Here is a 17,422-nt window from a genome sequence, read left to right as displayed (position 1 = left end):
GACTTTGTATTTATTAATACTGACTCCTTGAGAAGACAGAATAACATTCTATTTTTGAGACAGTTTCAATTATAAATTGTAGATGCAAATTCTTAATAAAATTACCATAATTGCTAGAAGCTGATAGTATCAAAACAGTATCTATTTTAAATTTAAATTCAGGGAATTGCATCAAATGATTCCTTAAATTAGTGATGAAAAAAAATCAGATAGGTTGGACCATGTATTTCATCCCTCAATACAGTTAATTTATACATTTTTGGACTACTTTGCTTAGCTTAATTGTAAATGTATATAGCAATAATGCCTTTTACAAGCCTTGTTAGCAGACTATTCCCAAATGTAACAGGAACTGCACCCTCAACATTGCAGAATGGACTTCTTCCACCCTTTTGAAACTGGGTCACTTGTTGATCAGCTACACCATTCTCCTGACCTTAGCCCTGGATTTGGCAATGAACTTGTGAGTACTGTTTGCACAAGTCATCTAACTGATGTCATTTGAATAACTCGTGGGCTTAATCTTAAGCATGTGCTCAAGTCCATACTTGGTTTGGATCATAAGAAGGAAAATCTGCACACGTTCCTGTGGAAGGTTCTACTTTTTATAGTCTTGTCTGATCGGTTGTACTTCATTGCAGTGCCTACCCTCTGGTCTCTCTGATGTTGTTCTTTCATCACACATGTTCACGCAGGTGTGTCTGTTCCAAATAATAATATGCATATCATAATAATATGCATATCATATTAATTGCTGATTTTGTAGCAAGTACTTTATACAATCACTTTGGCTTTGCTTTCTGTTTATGAATGTAAGAAGTTTACTATTTTCTAGAAATGATGTGCCAAATGTAATTGCCGTCAAGAAAGCTTCCTCTCCAACTCAGTCACAAACAGACTGTGTCTGCTGGTTTTGCATACATAGTGAATAAAGGAAAGAAGGACTTAAAAGGAAAGGAAATTAAGCTGAAATTTCAAAAGGAGACTAAGGACAGGAGATGCCCTTGTTCCACAGAACAAATAGTTCTCTTAGGCTTGTTTAAAAATTAAGGCCTTACGTTTCTCCCTTCTTTTCTGGCCCAATCAAGTAGTAATAGCTGGAAATGAAGATAGTCTTATTTAATTCATGTTTTCCATTCTGTTTTATACAGTTCTTCTGTGCTGCATCAAGGTCTTACATAAATTTAGATGACAGGACTGTATATTCCCACTAGTTCGCGTCATATCTTGCACAAAATGAGACCTGCTTCTTGGTTGAGGCCATGAGGGGCTATCCTAGTATAAGTAATAATGAGGTAAAAAAAAAAAACACAGAAGTGTTGACTGTTCTCTGTTTCTGGTGTGTTCCCAAGCAGTGCGTCAGGGTGTTACAGTCATATCTATCACTGGCGTGATCTTTATACTTCACTCTACTGGTTGCTACTTCTGTCCAAGGAGGACAATCCAAATAGGAGAAGGAAGAGAAACTACGAAGAGAAGTTTTAGCATCAGTAGGGGAAAAAAGACAGGATTTACTGCCTCTCATCCATCAAAACTGAGACTCTCAGGTTGCACATAATACCTGCACACAGTCTACCGATTCTGTGGGGGAGGGGGAAACTGGCAGACTCGGAGTAGGTTATCTCGTTGGTAGACTGACTAGGAGGCAAAAGGGCTCAGAAGAGAAGAGGTCACCCTTCAAAATGTGTGTAGTCAGGAGCAAGAACATGACTTCCTGAAATTCCAGAAACATAAATGGGATGAGAGAAAATAATCCCATGCACCAACCAGTGCAGGCTGGGCACTGACTGGCTGGGCAGCAGCTCTGCATAAAAGGACATGGGGGTTATTGTGGATAATAAGCTGAATATGAGCCAACAGTGTGCCCTTGTTGCCAAGAAGGCTAACGGCATCCTGGATTGCATTGGCAGGAGTGTTGCCAGTAGGTCAAGGGAAGTGATTCTTCCCTCTATTCAGCACTGACGAGGCCACATCTGGAATACTACATCCAGTTTTGAGGCCCCCCACTACAGAAAGAATGTGGACAAATTGGAAAGAGTCCAGAGGAAGACAACAAAAATGATGAGGGAGCTGGGGGACATGACTAATGACAAGAGGCAGAGGAAACAGGGCGTATTTAGTTTAGAGAAGGGAAGACTGAGAGGGGATTTAATAGCAGCCTTCAACTACCTGAAAGGTGGTTCAAAAGATGAAGTTAGACTGTTCTCAGTGGTGGCAGATGACAAAACAAGGAGCAACAGTCTCAAGTTGCAGCGAGAAAAGTTTAGGTTATATATGAGGAAAAACTCTCACTAGAAAAACCCTGGAAAGAACAGGTTACCCCAAGAGGTGGTGGAATCTCCAACCTTGGAGGTTTTTAAGACCTGGCTAGACAAAGCCTTGGCAGGATGATCTAGTTGGGGCTGGTCCTGCTTTGAACAGGGTGTGGACTAGATGTGACCTCCTGAGGTCCCTTCCCACTCTCATTTTCTAGGATTCTGTGGTTGTATGAAATTCTGCAATGATAACCATGGCTTAAGGCAAATTCCTGATTTGTGGACACACAAACTCAGAATACAGATTGGACTCCTACCCACTCTGTCCATAAATAGAAGTACAAGTGTGGGCCTGGAAATGTCAGGCAGACAGAAATAAAACCAGAAAACTCATGTGCCATGTTCACAGTTCATAGCTCTGAGTCTGTGATATATTCGTCATCTGTATTAATTATGAGTAAGCTCCATTAACCAGGAACTACAGCAAGTTGGCCAGCCGCAGGGGACACTTTTTATAGAACTTAGGTGGAAGATATTTTATTAGCCAGACTTATGTTGAAACAAGTCCAGACTATCGTCCTTTTATAGAATTGTTCATTGCTGCCACACTTTTATACTTGTTCTTGGGCTTCCTTTTAATCAAAAATAAATAAAATTAAAGGAGTCCCTGGTTCCAGGTATAGTATGATAGCACCACATAATACTGCAAACTACTCCAGAATAGCAACTCTGAAAGTGTACTTGACTTTTTCAAAGAAATATACAGCAAGCTCAATGAAGGTAGCAAGCTACCCCTCTACAGAACATACTGGGCACATCTACACAAGATGCTATGTCAATATAATAACGAGCTACGGCAACACAGTATTGGAGGACACAAACTGGGATGCCGATGTTATATCACCGTAGTGTCTAAAAATAACTGCACGCTACTTGGACTGTGCAGTACCGGCCAGGACTGACTGCTCAGTACCTAATGCACAGTCAGGGGTATGTGTAAACACTCCCACTGAAAGTCGTAACAGTAATGTAACTTCCTGCAGAGCAAGTAGTAGAGCCACATAAGTGAATTATTGTGAAAGAACAGGTACAAGTAAATGGTGGAAGAGCTATAAACAGCAGAGACCAGACTAGTGTACAGGTCTATTTGGCACCAAGCCAATAGGAAAGGGATACAGTGATACCTGTGGTGACAGAAAGGTTCACTGTAATTCTCTATATTTTCTTCATTGTTTGGCTCTCTTCCTTGATATCACGCGCTGTGGTCCAGATCAGAGACTACCACTGAAAATAACTACGCAGTCTATCAATGCTAAGTACTAGCCACAGCTGGAGACAGGTCCCCAGGTCTGCAATGCCAGCAATCTGATGCTAAAAGCAATCCTAATTTATTAGAGAAAAATAATATGGGATTATTTTACTACAGGTATCTGACTTTACTTTCCCTTAGGGCTGTGAAAACTTTGGATGCATAAATGAAAGTTCCTTCCTTGTGTGGGAACAGGAGAGCTGAGATAATAAATCTCCTTATTAAGCAGAAGCTTTATTTGGAAAAATATGATCCTGCATTTACCTAAGCACAGTACAGCAAAATTCACACACAAAGAGCAAGGCAATCTCCTATGAGTCATACTCTGCAATAAAAAAGCACCTGTTCAGTGTTATTCCCAATAAATACTGCTTTTATATGCCAAACAGATTGTCTGGTAAATACTGTGCATGGTTAACTGCCTTAGCAGCATCAATATATAACCTACAGTAAGGCAGATAGCTAAAGTTGTATAGCCCCTTCCAAAGTTTACAATCATCCTCTTTACATTAAAAAATAATGGGCTTCTTCTCATTTTTCAGGTTCTTAAGAGCACAGAGTCCCATGGTCACTTGATAATATGAATGCACATCTCATAAACAGTAAATGAAAACAGAGCTCTTTTACCTTCACACAGGAGTAGGACTGAAAGCTGTCTGCTCCCAAAGGGAGACATTTCTTTCAGGAGGTATTAATTTCAGAAGTTCTAAAAATCCTACCAGTACAAAAACATTTGGGGAGGAGGAAGGGTTACAATGGACACTAAAACCACCCGTTCTACTTTTGCCTGGCTTGATAAATACGTCACTCTATGGCCATACTATTTTTGCAATGGAAGAGTGCCAGCGTTCATGATAAACCCAAAAATCAGTCGTCATGCACCGGCAACACAAACACTTTCTTTCACCAGAGTGATGTTGGAAGTGATTCAAGTTAAACATAATATAATAGTTACTGAGATGGATGCCTTAAGGCAGCCATAACCAAAGGAATGAGAATAAGCATAAGCAACTTTGCCAAAATGTGGGTTTTTCCTCCTTCCCCTTTCTTTGTCCTATACTCTTTCATTTTTTCTCATAATACTAATTTTAACAAACCCTGTTGAACACTGTCCCTCATTACAGATGTGCACGTTCTGCCAATGTTGTGATCCAAAGATGAGTTTCGTGTATAATGTGCCCAAGACATCGAAATGAGATCTATGTGATTGAAAAAAATAAATCCTTTAATCAAGAGTCCTTTAGAACATAACAGATATAAAACAGATTAGATTTTTTCGAGAAGTCCGTTCTGTTAGAAGTTGTTCTTACAGTCATTTTGTGATTCGCGACAAGAACGTTAGCATTTTCACTTCTCTTTTATTGTTTTATTGGCTTCAGCTATGACTCATATTCTGGCTTTGGATATAGACAGATGGATTCCACAAAGCCAAGGGAATTATTATTTTCAAAGCATTATAATTGATACATAAACTGATGAGTCTTTGACAAATAAATGATATGGCATTAATTTAGAATACACTTACAGACATACTTCTATGGGAATTTGTTTTTACTCCCATTGATTAAAAGAATCCTTATGTTCTAGAAAGCCTGAAAAAAAAATCTAGGTAGTTCCCTATTTTTCCCTGTTGCTGAAAGTGTGTATTTGACCACAGCATGTGCAGTCATTTTCACTGCTTTTTGGCACAGTCAGTCAGACACTACCAAACTTTACAGGAGCACAGGCAAATGTGATTGCACAATCAATCATTACCTTATTCACACAGCTTGCATGGGTAGTTTGCACAAGAGCAAAAGTAAGAGAAAGGAAACAAAAGGCCCAGATGGATCTTAGTGCCCTGCTATAACTCATGGTGCTTTACATAAAGCGCCATGAGTTAAAGCCCCCACCCCAATCCAAGGGAAGTTCACCTGTTGGGGCAGGGGCAGGGAGGGGAGGAGAGCTAGAGCCAGCCTGCACTGGCCCAGGGGTGCTCCTGCAGCCTCCCTGGAAGCTGCCAAACTTACCTTGTCCCCACTCTCCCCCTCCCCCACAGGCTCCAGAGCTGTCAGCAAGGGAGGGAGAGGGAGAGTGATCACCTAGCTGCTGAATGTCCAGAGCTAGGGGAATGCAGCCTCTTCACCTCATGCCCCCCCAAATGTCCCAGCTGGGGTATTGAGGGGAGCCGAGTTGGGCTTGTAGGGTAAGGGGGGCTGAATTCCTGTAGCCAGGCACAGAGATCCCAGACCATGAATGGCCAGAGCTGAGGGGGACGGGGTGAGAAATGGGGCATCCTCCCCTTGTGGGCCCTCCCCCAGCTACCCTGGCTGGGGTATTGGAGGGAGCAAGATGGGGCCTGTGAGACAATGGGATCCCATTCCTCACCCCCACCGGCTCTGGCCATTCAGGAGCCAGGAGCTCCCTCTCCTTCCCCCTGACAGCTTGAGGGGGAAATTAACCCTGTAGGGACCACAAGTTCCCTACGGCACTCTGCTTTTGATGCCTTAATGTAATACCTGATTTAACCTGGGTTAATTTTTTGTACAATTGGCCTTTTTAAAAACACTCTGCAGCTGTACATGTGTGTTATGACATGGTTGTAGAGACCTTTCAGGGCCAGATCACTAGAAAAATGTCACTTCTGTCTGCACCCCAACAAGTGACAATTGGATAAAGCCACAAAAGTGGCAGGGTGCTTCCAGGGTAAATGGTCATATCTGGAGCCACTCTGAATCCATTTCGGAGCAGTCACATGGTTAAAAGACACTTGGGCAATCTGGATTCCATTTTCAGCTTTGCCATTGAATGCCTCCATGAAAGTCTTGGGCAAAGCATTTAGTCTAACCTGTGCCTCCGGTGTGTGTAAAATGTGGATAATAATTCTTCCTTTATCTTTATGCACATGTCCCTGTAACTCAATGGAAGCCTGATCTGTGTCTGGGCCTCTTAACCCTGCTATAATACAAACAACAACAAATTATACAGTTGACTAGATTTTAAGTTGCATTTTCCCTTTAAGTAAATATTTAACACTTCACTCCCTAAAAGTAAAACATTTACACCCACTACACTTATCTATAACGGATCTCATTTTATATGACTGGCTTTATCCTAAAGGAAAAAATTATTTTGCAGTTTTTAAGAATAACAGCTATTTTTACTAAACACTTCCTTTTATTTGGTAAAATAATGGGGGAAACAATCAGAAGTTGCATACAAAGTCAGTTCCTAAGGCAGATGTTTTTAAAGTCAGATGAGAAGAGCCTCAAAACCTGTCACTCTCAAGCAATTTATATCTAATGTACAGTCAGGAGAAGTAGAAAACTGAGCCATTGGTTTAAATGATTATGGCTGAAAGAATACATATTTTTGTCGTCAGCTCTTTAAATTGATATGGCTCTGATGCTTCATCTTTCCTTTTGCTCTGGGTTAAAAGACCACACACACTCCACTTTTATCCATTGGGACTGTGTCCTTCCAGCTAAAATTCTGAAGCAAATGGGCTACTTGTGTCATCGCCTCCACCATACTTCGGGTTTGTTAGGCAGTTGGATTTTTTTTGTGACAAATGCAGCAAGGCCTATTTTTTGTACTTACTTTGGCAAGAACCCCTTGAGAAACAAGAGCTTTGATGGGGTAAGTAGTTCAGACCTGGACCCAGAGGCATAACAACAACTTAGGTCTGTGCTTCTTTGGTAGTAGCAGTAGGGGCCAAGCCAGATCAGCCGCAGCACCAGCGGGAGCTGCCTTTTCTGTACTCCCTCTAAGCCGGCACCCAGAACTGGTGGTCCAGGCAGCATCACTTGTTACACTACGGATCTGCCCCTGTAGCTGCATCCCATACAGCTAAGAAAAGTTCACGATGCATATTGTGAACTGCCTGTGACTTGCAGTCCCAATAGAAAGCTGGGGAGATAAGTAGCAACACGCCATTTTGGGAAGATAGAAAACTGACAAGATAAGTGCAGGATATTGAGAAGCACAGGGGATAGGAAAAGGGCAATGGATATGGAGTCAGGAATCAGCAATGACTGTTGAATCCAGACCTATTTTTTCTATGGTGATTGGGCAACAATAAATGAGAAACGACATTATGGCATGAGAACTGAATGGGTCCATTCACTTTTCATTTCTAGACTTAACATTTGTTAGCTTTATTCTTGGTGGGGAGGGAGGTAGCTGGGCTCCTTTGAAACTTTCAGCTATAACTTTCAATCCTTCTGTTTAAGATCATATGTTGGGTATTCTGAAAGCTAACTCTTTTGTCTCCCCTGAATAACAGTATGGGGTCTTGAAATTAACCCCTCAAGACTGAACACAAGGGGAAAAATTTGCAGTCCTTTCTCAGGTAAGTCTCCAGTTAGTGTCACTATACATATTGTTTCCAATTAATGTCATTATACATATTGGTAAGTTCATTTTTAAACATTCTGATAAAAATGTACCTATCATACACATTTATCCACAAGGCAGAACCAAATAACAGTGGTTCTCAACCTTTTTAGATTCAAGGCAGCCCTTGTTAGGCTCAAGGCACCCCTCAGAAAATTCCAATCCTTAATTTACATCATATCTTCACTATGGACAATAATAGAGCAATTTTTCTGGTGCAAAGAACAGAGAAAGATCCCCGCCAACAAGTCACCATGTTTTTAACACTGTGGACTCCTACTTGAAATCTCAGGGCTTATCTTGTGAATCATGTTTGCCCGTCTAATATTGTATGGCACATCTGATTGTGTTGCACATCTAATATTGTTGCAAATCTAATATTGTGTGGCATCCCACAACTCCCTTAAAACGATCTCAAAGCACCCCAACGTACTGCAGCACCCTGATTGAGAATCACTGGTACAGACCAACTTGTCTGGAGGCATGAATTTTCACAGGCTATGGCTCACTTTGGAGCACCTGACCACAGTAGCTATGAAAGCTCAGGCATTTCTGAATGAGTCAGTATGCCCTGCTTGCTGCCTAATTTCAAAGTGGCATAGCTAACTACCTCTTTATATACATTTATTGTTCAGTTCAAAAATTCCGGTAAATCTTTCCCAAATGCAATATCTTGTACACATTAAAACATCCATCTTTCACTACAGTACGGGATACAAGCCTAACTTCTGCACTTGAAGAAAACCCACTCACCCTTGCAGCAGATTACCCAATTTCCAGGACTCATGGACCCGCTAGTAGTAAGAGGATGTAGCTTAGCTGATTAAATTTGTACTACAGTCAGGAGGAATGCTTTAATGTGGAGATGAAGGAAGTAATCATGCACCTGAAAATTTCTAGATGCCTGCTAGGCATTCTGGCACAATTCTATTTCCTAAGCCATTTTTTTTTCTGTTTATGCAGGGGGTGGGAAAAACTAATGCAGACACTAAACTGAAGGACTTGAGATCAGGGGCTGTATTACTTGCAGTGCACAACTCATGTTTATACTCAGGCATCAATCTGGGATACACTTTTTTTATAAAACATTTTGATTGGGTTAGCATTCTGAGTTGTCTATATTTAATTAGAAGTAAGATTAGTCCTGGGTATCAAATCACCACATATAAAGAGGTTAGCACAAATACGTATAATTCTCCATTGAGTGTGGATAAGTTATTTTTATTTATAGAAGACATGAAGAGCTCACACTGATATTTCAAATGTGTCTCCAGGATCATACAAATAGAAGGATTTTTGCCTACTTACCATTACATATTACGTATCTACTCTGCACTGTGCCAGTTTTCTCTGCTACTAGATTTTCACAGTGGCAGGAAAATAACAGGGATAAAGGGATTTAAAAAGCAATGATTTTCTGTAAAGCTTTATAGGCCACATCTGCTATGATCTCAGTTCATTTGCCTCATCTGCACATGTAAAACACTATCATAGTAGACAGACTATGGATTCAGTGCAGACATATGTGCAAAATAAATCTTTCTGTGCACTCTGAATTGGTTTCTCCAATTATAACAACTCCTGAAGTCTCCTTTCTATGTAGAGATTTATAGTCCTCAAGTTACAGTCGGAGACCTACTTCTGGCCTCTGTGCAAGCCAAAGGTCACAATCAAAGTATAGCACTCAGCAATTTAAAACAAAGGTGGCCGTAGCTTGCCAGAGGTGTCACTTGACTTGATTTTTATTTGTAATAGGTACACCTGCCTGGACACATCACATGAAATATAGCACATTGACATATTTCTTGTATTCAGTCCCTGTCCCAAACAGATTATAAAGTCTAAATGAACAACTCACAGTGAAGGGGGCAGAAATGTAGTTCTTCACATTTTAGGTGAAAAAACACATTTTATGTGGAAATCTAGGGACTTACCAAGGTTACTTTGAAAGTTTGTGGCAGAGCTAGAAATTAAATCCTACTGAAGCATTTTGTAAAGGTCTGTTCTAACCACAAGACCACACTTCCTCTTCAATATGCTTATAAACATGTCTATGACACTGCGGTCACCACTTTTGGCTACCAAGGAGAGACAGGAGATGCAATGGCTCATTCTTAATCCAAATGCAGAATTACAACTGTGTGGCACCTCAGAAAATGCCAATCACTGCACTTTGATGAAGACTAGAAATTGTGTTGCCATTTATCTTTTTAAATGAAAAATCTTCTCCTATTGAGGGAGAAAAAGCACAAGCAGTGTCAGCAGATATCTATGTGCTGCTGAGGTTTGGCAGATCTTTATCAAGCCCTTGACTCTTCAAGCACTTGCATTAGCCAGTCTGGCTAAAGCTACTTTTTGTCAATGCACACCTCTGCCCAGTGTGGTAGGTGCTTTATCAGTGAACCTCTCTCTCTATAGCCTTTGTAAGGCCTCTGTCATTCCTTAGGGATGCTGCATGGGTTATACATTAAAGCTAAACAGAGCATGAGACCATCCCAGAAGCATGCTTTACCCACCACATACCTCATTATGAATGACAGACAATGCTCTTCCGTCATCATAGACAAGGCTACTAAATGCATGCTAAATCAACCCTTTGTGCAGTAGGAATTCATGGGAGAGAGCCCAGAAGGGGTCAGTTTATCTACACAGAGTTTCATTCCAGTGATGGAATCCATGAGGATTGTCTGCCAGTCTTATGAATGGGTTGCAAACCCTTCCACCAGATTCGTACATCTCAGGTTATTGGTGTGAAACCAAGACTCTTTGTCTGTGCTCCCACCCTAGATGCATGTCTTCTGTCTGCTTCCAGGCTGTCCTGGATATAGCCCCAGCAACTTCCCTTTCAAGGGATTTTCTTTTGTACAGCTGTAGCAGGACACTGAGATGTACCTGCTCATCTGAGAGCAAGCAGCCCAAGAGCCTGCTTGCAGGTGGCAAAGGGGAGCTGATGAGGGACTCGCCTGACCGGAAGACTGCTCAGGCTGCAGCTATATAAGCCCAGAGCCTGCACTGGTCAGGTAGTCTCTCCCCAGCAACCAAAATGTGAGGAGCTCCTGGCTGCAGGGCACCTGAACCTGGATTTGGGGCTGAACTACTCTGCAGGTATGGGAACAGAGGCAAGTTCCTGGGACTGAGAAAGACTGGGTTTACAGGCAAGTGGCCTTCATTTATGTTAAACCCCTAGAGTGTTTGAGATGTCTGCTGGAGGGCAGTGGGGTTTCTTATTCATTTTAGTTAGACTGGTAGTTTAGCCTTGAGCCCTGCTGGGGCAGGCTTAAGTCCTATTCAGGGGACAGGTAACCCAAAAGCCTTCAGACAGAAAGGAGCCCAGGAGCTTAAAAAAGGCTGAGACCCAAACCAGCAGGTCCGAGAGCCCGGAGGAGGGGCTGCGTAAGGGACCAGGTGCCTGAGAGCCCAAAAGGGCCATGTGTATAAAGTTACATCAATGAAAACAAACATCTATGAAGCTTGGGGCATGGTACAGGGAAGGTGAAGGAACTGTGCAATTTGCCCTTAAGGCTCTTGGTGCCCTACAGGGGTCTAGTCAGGCTGAGACGGACTTCCCAAACCTAAGGGCTGGACTCAGGCTACTGGGGTTTCAGAAGAGACCCTGTGGGAACTAACTGGGATTGGGGCTCACCCTAACACTTGTTGGCAGCCTCCCTGAATCAACCTACAATATTTAAGAACAAGGCAAGGCAGACAAGTAATCTAGGGCGAGTGGCATCAGAGTTTGAGCCAGGCAGGAGCAGTAAAGCCACTAGGGGGTGTCACGGCCAACCCTGTGGCCACGGGCCTTGTCACAAGAGCCCATTTATATCACCTTCCATGATGAACATCACAGGGCCAGAAGGGACATAATGTTTTCCCCAACATAAGGGAGGGCATTACATTCCGGCTGGAGAAATATCTTCCCCAATTTTGACATGCAATAATTGAAACTACAGTCTACTACAGACCTCCCACTCAAAGTCCCGAGCTTGACCAGGAGTTCACCCGGGAACTGACTGAGGCCGCTTGCTCCAGGACCTTGGTTGTCATGGGTGACTTCAATTACCCGGACATCTCCTGGGAAGATCACTCAGCTAAATCTGAGCGGGCGCAAAGCTTTCTCTCGTGCGTGGATGACCTCTACCTGACTCAAGAAGTCTATGGGCCAACGAGAGGCAAAGCGCTGCTTGACCTGGTACTGGCTACGGGGGATGACCTAATCGGCGACCTAGTGATTGATGGGAAGTTGGGTGACAGCGACCACGAGCTGATCACCTTCACCATCCGCCGTAAAGCTGGCAAGTCAGTCAGCAACACAGAAGTCCTTGACTTCAGAAAAGCCGACTTTGACAAGCTCAAGAGGCTAGTCGGTCAGGCCCTCAGAGACCATGACCCCAGGGAGATGGGAGTTCAAGAAGAGTGGTTGCTTCTCAAGGAAGCGATCCTCAGTGCACAAGCTAAATCTATTCCAACACAGAGGAAAGGCAGCAAGAAGGCACAGCAGCACCCCTGGCTCTCCAGAGACCTAGCGGACCTACTGTGGCTAAAAAGGAAAGCCTACAAAGGATGGAGGACGGGATTCACCTCCAAGGAGGATTACTCCGTGCTGGTCCGGTCCTGCAGGGACCAAACCAGGAAAGCCAAGGCTGCAACTGAACTCCAACTAGCTTCAGGCATCAAGGACAACAAAAAGTCCTTTTTCAGATATGTGGGGAGCCGGAGGAAAAGCAAAGGCAATGTTGGACCCCTCCTAAACCAGATGGGGCAACTGACAACTGACGCCCAGGAAAAAGCCAACCTATTAAATAGGTACTTTGCGTCAGTCTTTCATCAGTCACACGGGATGCCCATGCCTGCTATGGGAAATCTGGGTGAGGGGGATCCCCTACCCTCCATCAATGCTGACCTCGTGAAGGAACACCTTGAGAAGCTGGATACCTTCAAGTCAGCCGGCCCTGACAACCTGCACCCCAGGGTACTCAAAGAGCTGGCGAGCGTCATAGCCCAGCCCCTGGCACGGATCTTTGAAAACTCCTGGTGCTCTGGTGTAGTGCCCGAAGACTGGAAGAAGGCCAATGTGGTGCCGATCTTCAAGAAAGGGAGGAGAGTGGATCTGGCTAACTACAGGCCCATTAGCCTGACTTCTATCCTGGGGAAGATCTTAGAAAAGTTTATTAAGGAGGCCATCCTTGAGGGACTGGCCCAGGCTAACATCCTAAGGGACAGCCAGCATGGGTTTGTTGCAGGTAGGTCTTGTTTGACCAATCTCATTTCCTTCTATGACCAGGTGACCCATCACCTGGACAAGGGAGAAGAGATTGATGTCATATATCTTGACTTCAAAAAAGCTTTTGATCTGGTATCCCATGATCACCTCTTGGCCAAACTGCCCAGTTGTGGCCTTGGCTCCACCACGATCCGCTGGCTGGGAAATTGGCTTCGTGGTCGGACCCAGAGGGTTGTAACTGATGGCAGTCACTCATCATGGTGCCCTGTGACCAGTGGGGTCCCTCAAGGCTCTGTCCTGGGACCCATCCTGTTCAACATCTTCATTAACGATGCGGACATTGGAGTCAGGAGTGGACTGGCCAAGTTCGCCGATGACACCAAACTTTGGGGCAAAGCATCCACACCAGAAGATAGGCGGGTGATCCAGGCTGACCTGGACAAGCTCAGCAAATGGGCAGACGAGAACCTCATGGTGTTTAACACCGAAAAATGCAAGGTTCTCCACCTTGGGTGGAAAAACCTGCAGCACCCTTATAGGCTCGGCAGTGCTACGTTGGTTAGCACTACAGAAGAAAGAGACTTGGGGGTCGTCATTGACCACAAGATGAACATGAGCCTCCAATGCGATGCTGCGGCTAGTAAAGCGACCAAAATGCTGGCGTGCATCCATAGATGCTTCTCGAGCAAATCCCGGGACGTCATTCTCTCCTTGTACTCGGCCTTGGTGAGGCCGCAGCTGGAGTACTGCATCCAGTTTTGGGCTCCACAATTCAAAAAGGATGTGGAGAAGCTTGAGAGAGTCCAGAGGAGAGCCACGCGCATGATCAGAGGTCAGGAAAACAGATCTTACGATGACAGGCTGAGAGACATGGGACTCTTTAGCCTGGAAAAGCGCAGGCTCAGGGGTGATCTGATGGCCACCTATAAGTTTATCAGGGGTGACCACCAGGATCTGGGGGAACGTCTGTTCACCAGAGCGCCCCAAGGGATGACGAGGTCGAACGGTCACAAACTCCTGCAAGACCGTTTCAGGCTGGACATAAGGAAGAATTTCTTTACTGTCCGAGCCCCCAAGGTCTGGAACAGTCTGCCGGCAGAGGTGGTTCAAGCACCTACATTGAACGCCTTCAAGAGTAAATTGGATGCTTATCTTGCTGGGATCCTATGACCCCAGCTGACTTCCTGCCCTTTGGGCAGGGGGCTGGACTCGATGATCTCCCGAGGTCCCTTCCAGCCCTAATGGCTATGAAAATCTATGAAATCTATGAAACACAATCATTCTTCTCCTCATAGATCCAGGAGGTACAATTAGGCCCTGTGGTTGCTGGCATTTCACTGAATCTCCAGGGTGTACAGAGCTTAGCCAGCATCTGCACGGCTAGGAAATAGTTTGTTCTGTGCCTTTTATTCTCCTTTTGGCTGTTACTGAGACTACTTATAGCCTTACAACAGTGCCTATCTGCTTCACCTGCTTCCTCACGAACCCTCACCCACAGTTTTCTAAATGAAGAATATTTTTAACATGAAACTGATGAGATAAATTATATTTGGATTTATAATGAAACAAAGATTATTTCTAATTAAAATGAAAATATTTATATTGCTGTACCTGTCACACATGGAAAGTGCTATGAATATCAGCAGAATCTGTTTATTTAGTTTATTGCTCCAAAATGCTCCACAGGGAACATATCAAATGTACATGATTTTGCTTTATAATTAAGAAAAAATGCATATTCTCACCTACAATTAGTTCCAGGTGACCCAGTTACTGGGCCATCATCAGACATTGCCCATTTTTTGGAGCAGAATATAAAGAATAAAGTTTAACCTTTGTTCTTGAAAAGTATGTTTAGTGCTTTATCTGGCATGTGTCAAGCACCCCTCCAAAAGAAGGTTATGCACAAATATCCACACTTCAGTCTTTCACCAAATCAACTAAATAACTTTGGGCAGGTGACATCTGTATTTGTCTGTCTGCTAGCACTACCAATATGGCTGGCAAAACTAACTAATGCTGATTCTTGTCATATGGATACCCATCTACTTGGATCTAGATGGAAAATACTGTTGTTTAATTTTCAGCCATGCCACAACTGACACAGGGTGTAGGGACTTCCTATCATCCTACCATCTTGGGAAGCAATAAAGGTTAAAAGCTTCATATATAGGTACAAAACTCACAAGCTTTGCAGTCCTCCAAAGCACAATGTTTATTCCAGAGGGAGTTTGGAATAAATTATGCTCAAATGAATATCTTCTGAGTTGCTATATTCAGATGTTAGCATATGAAAAGGTTTGAAAAAACATCTTCATTCTATACAAATCATATCCCTTTCGGGACCACAAATACAGCAGACAGATTGATTTACAGATGCCAGTTCAACATCTTAGCATGGAAGCATTCTTCAGTTTCAAGGTTAATTTCACATTAGGAAGATTTTTTTTTTCAATTAATATGTTCTAGAAAAGATATATTTACTATGAAAAACCATAGCCTCTGAATTGGCCAAGATATATCCAGTGCAAGGCTGGAGGGAGGAAAGAAGGGGAGAGAGAAATCAGTTTTAAGCCAAGCAGACACAAAGCAGCACTTGAGATTGAATTCAGGATGAAGCCTAGGGTACTTATTCGGAATGGTCCCCACTTTGAAGAAAAACTAGAAGTTATTTTTCATAATATGGCAGTGCCTGGGATTCCCACCTGAGCTCAAGGTCCCACTGTGTCAGGTGCTGCACAGATGCACAGTAATAGCTCTTGCCCTGAGAGGCTCATAATCTCAGTAGACTAGCAGGCAGACAAGAGAATTGGAGAAAAGAAGGACAAACTCTACCAGATACAGACATGACTACAATGACCCCTGCATTTGGACTGTCCAAGCTTCATTACTGCAACTCATATCTCTGAATGGAACTACTTATTCTGAAGCTACTAAAGGCAACAGACTGTCATTTTACCAACACAGGTCACCCTGGTACTCCATTCTCTGCTGGACTTCTACTGAATACAAAGTCCGGTTCAAGATCTCCATGCTGATATCTTTTATTAGACCAACTAATAAAAAAAGATTGTACCCAAAAAAGATTTACCCAAAAACCCTGTCTGCCTATATGTCCTTAGTCCAACACGGCTACAACCAATACCCCTGAGATCTCCATGCTGGCATTTATAACCCTTCATGAACTGCCATACCTACTAAAGAGGTCGCCATTGCCTCTGGTCACCTCCTTACCCTGGAGCAATGGAACTAAACACCAAAAACAGGAGAGGCCTTGAGATTGAAATAGATGTTTACTGAATGCAAAACTCACTGTTGAATTAACTTCCCAACAATTAGCTCCTGATACACTTACCATATATACAAACAGACCTATAAACTAACAAAGACTTTTCTCCTACAGGTAAGGCAGAGGCTGTTTCTGTGTTTCAGTTTTTATTACTTAGGGGCCACTGAGATGTCACAGTGAGGACTATGCACATACCATTATGTACCTTTGCAGCTTTGAGACTTTTGCATGCCTGCTCCTTTAAGCATTACACAAATAAATATCTGAGCCTTATATACACCTGCTATATAATATCATGAAATTTAAAGGAAGGCTTTTTTTATTGTCAGGGAAATATAATGAATCATTTCTTGTATCAAACATTGCAAAATGCCCTCACACTAACAGCACACCATGGAAGTCTGGTTGGAAGGGATTTCATGCCCTGTTTATCATGACTTTTATTCTTAGGGTAGATGAAAAATGATAGGCTGGCAATTAAACTCGGTAATATTCTTTAAGGTGAATCAAGCTTTCTAAGAAGCTTATGGGGTTTCCTGGAAAAGTGATGAAATGGGATTGGAAGTCTTCCTTCATGAAATATTCACCTTTACAGTGGAAGGGTGCATCCACCAAAAAGAAATGCTCCAGAATGAATAATGCATAAGGAAAGTAGGATGGGATACTTGTCTGAAATGACTGACCTGCTTTAAGAACACATCATTTAGGTCCAGCCTGTAGAACGTCTGACATCAAGATCAAGGTGCATTTACTTCCTGGTGCCCTTGAAACAAAGATAAGACAACTGTTTACACCAGTCTTTCATCAACAGAAGCAGAACATTTTTCAGCCAAACATTCCTCCTCATCACAAAGATGGCTTCACAGAAATCATAGTCTCAATCAGCAAACCAAACAGTCTTTATGGAGCAAAACCGAGACTTTCTGTTGAATGCGGTACCTACATACTGCTATGGCTGGCACACGGCTATGCCC

At 43.0% G+C, this 17,422-nt stretch overlaps 1 long non-coding RNA gene across 1 annotated transcript in view; it reads right to left on the bottom strand.

Moving 5' to 3' along the window:
- Positions 1–17,217, bottom strand: part of LOC149855909 (uncharacterized) — a 69,049-nt gene extending 51,832 nt beyond the window's left edge. The window contains exon 1 of the long non-coding RNA XR_016438486.1: positions 17,132–17,217. This is a non-coding gene — a long non-coding RNA (uncharacterized LOC149855909). The remainder of the gene's footprint in view (positions 1–17,131) is intronic.
- Positions 17,218–17,422: the final 205 nt, after the last annotated feature.

The sequence above is a fragment of the Crocodylus siamensis genome, chromosome 11 (assembly GCF_052110815.1).
Source record: "Crocodylus siamensis isolate JL-2025a chromosome 11, ASM5211081v1, whole genome shotgun sequence".
In the NCBI taxonomy this organism is placed as follows: Eukaryota; Metazoa; Chordata; order Crocodylia; family Crocodylidae; genus Crocodylus; species Crocodylus siamensis.
Note: the sequence above shows the minus strand (reverse complement) of the source record. Positions and strands in the feature narration are given on the sequence as shown.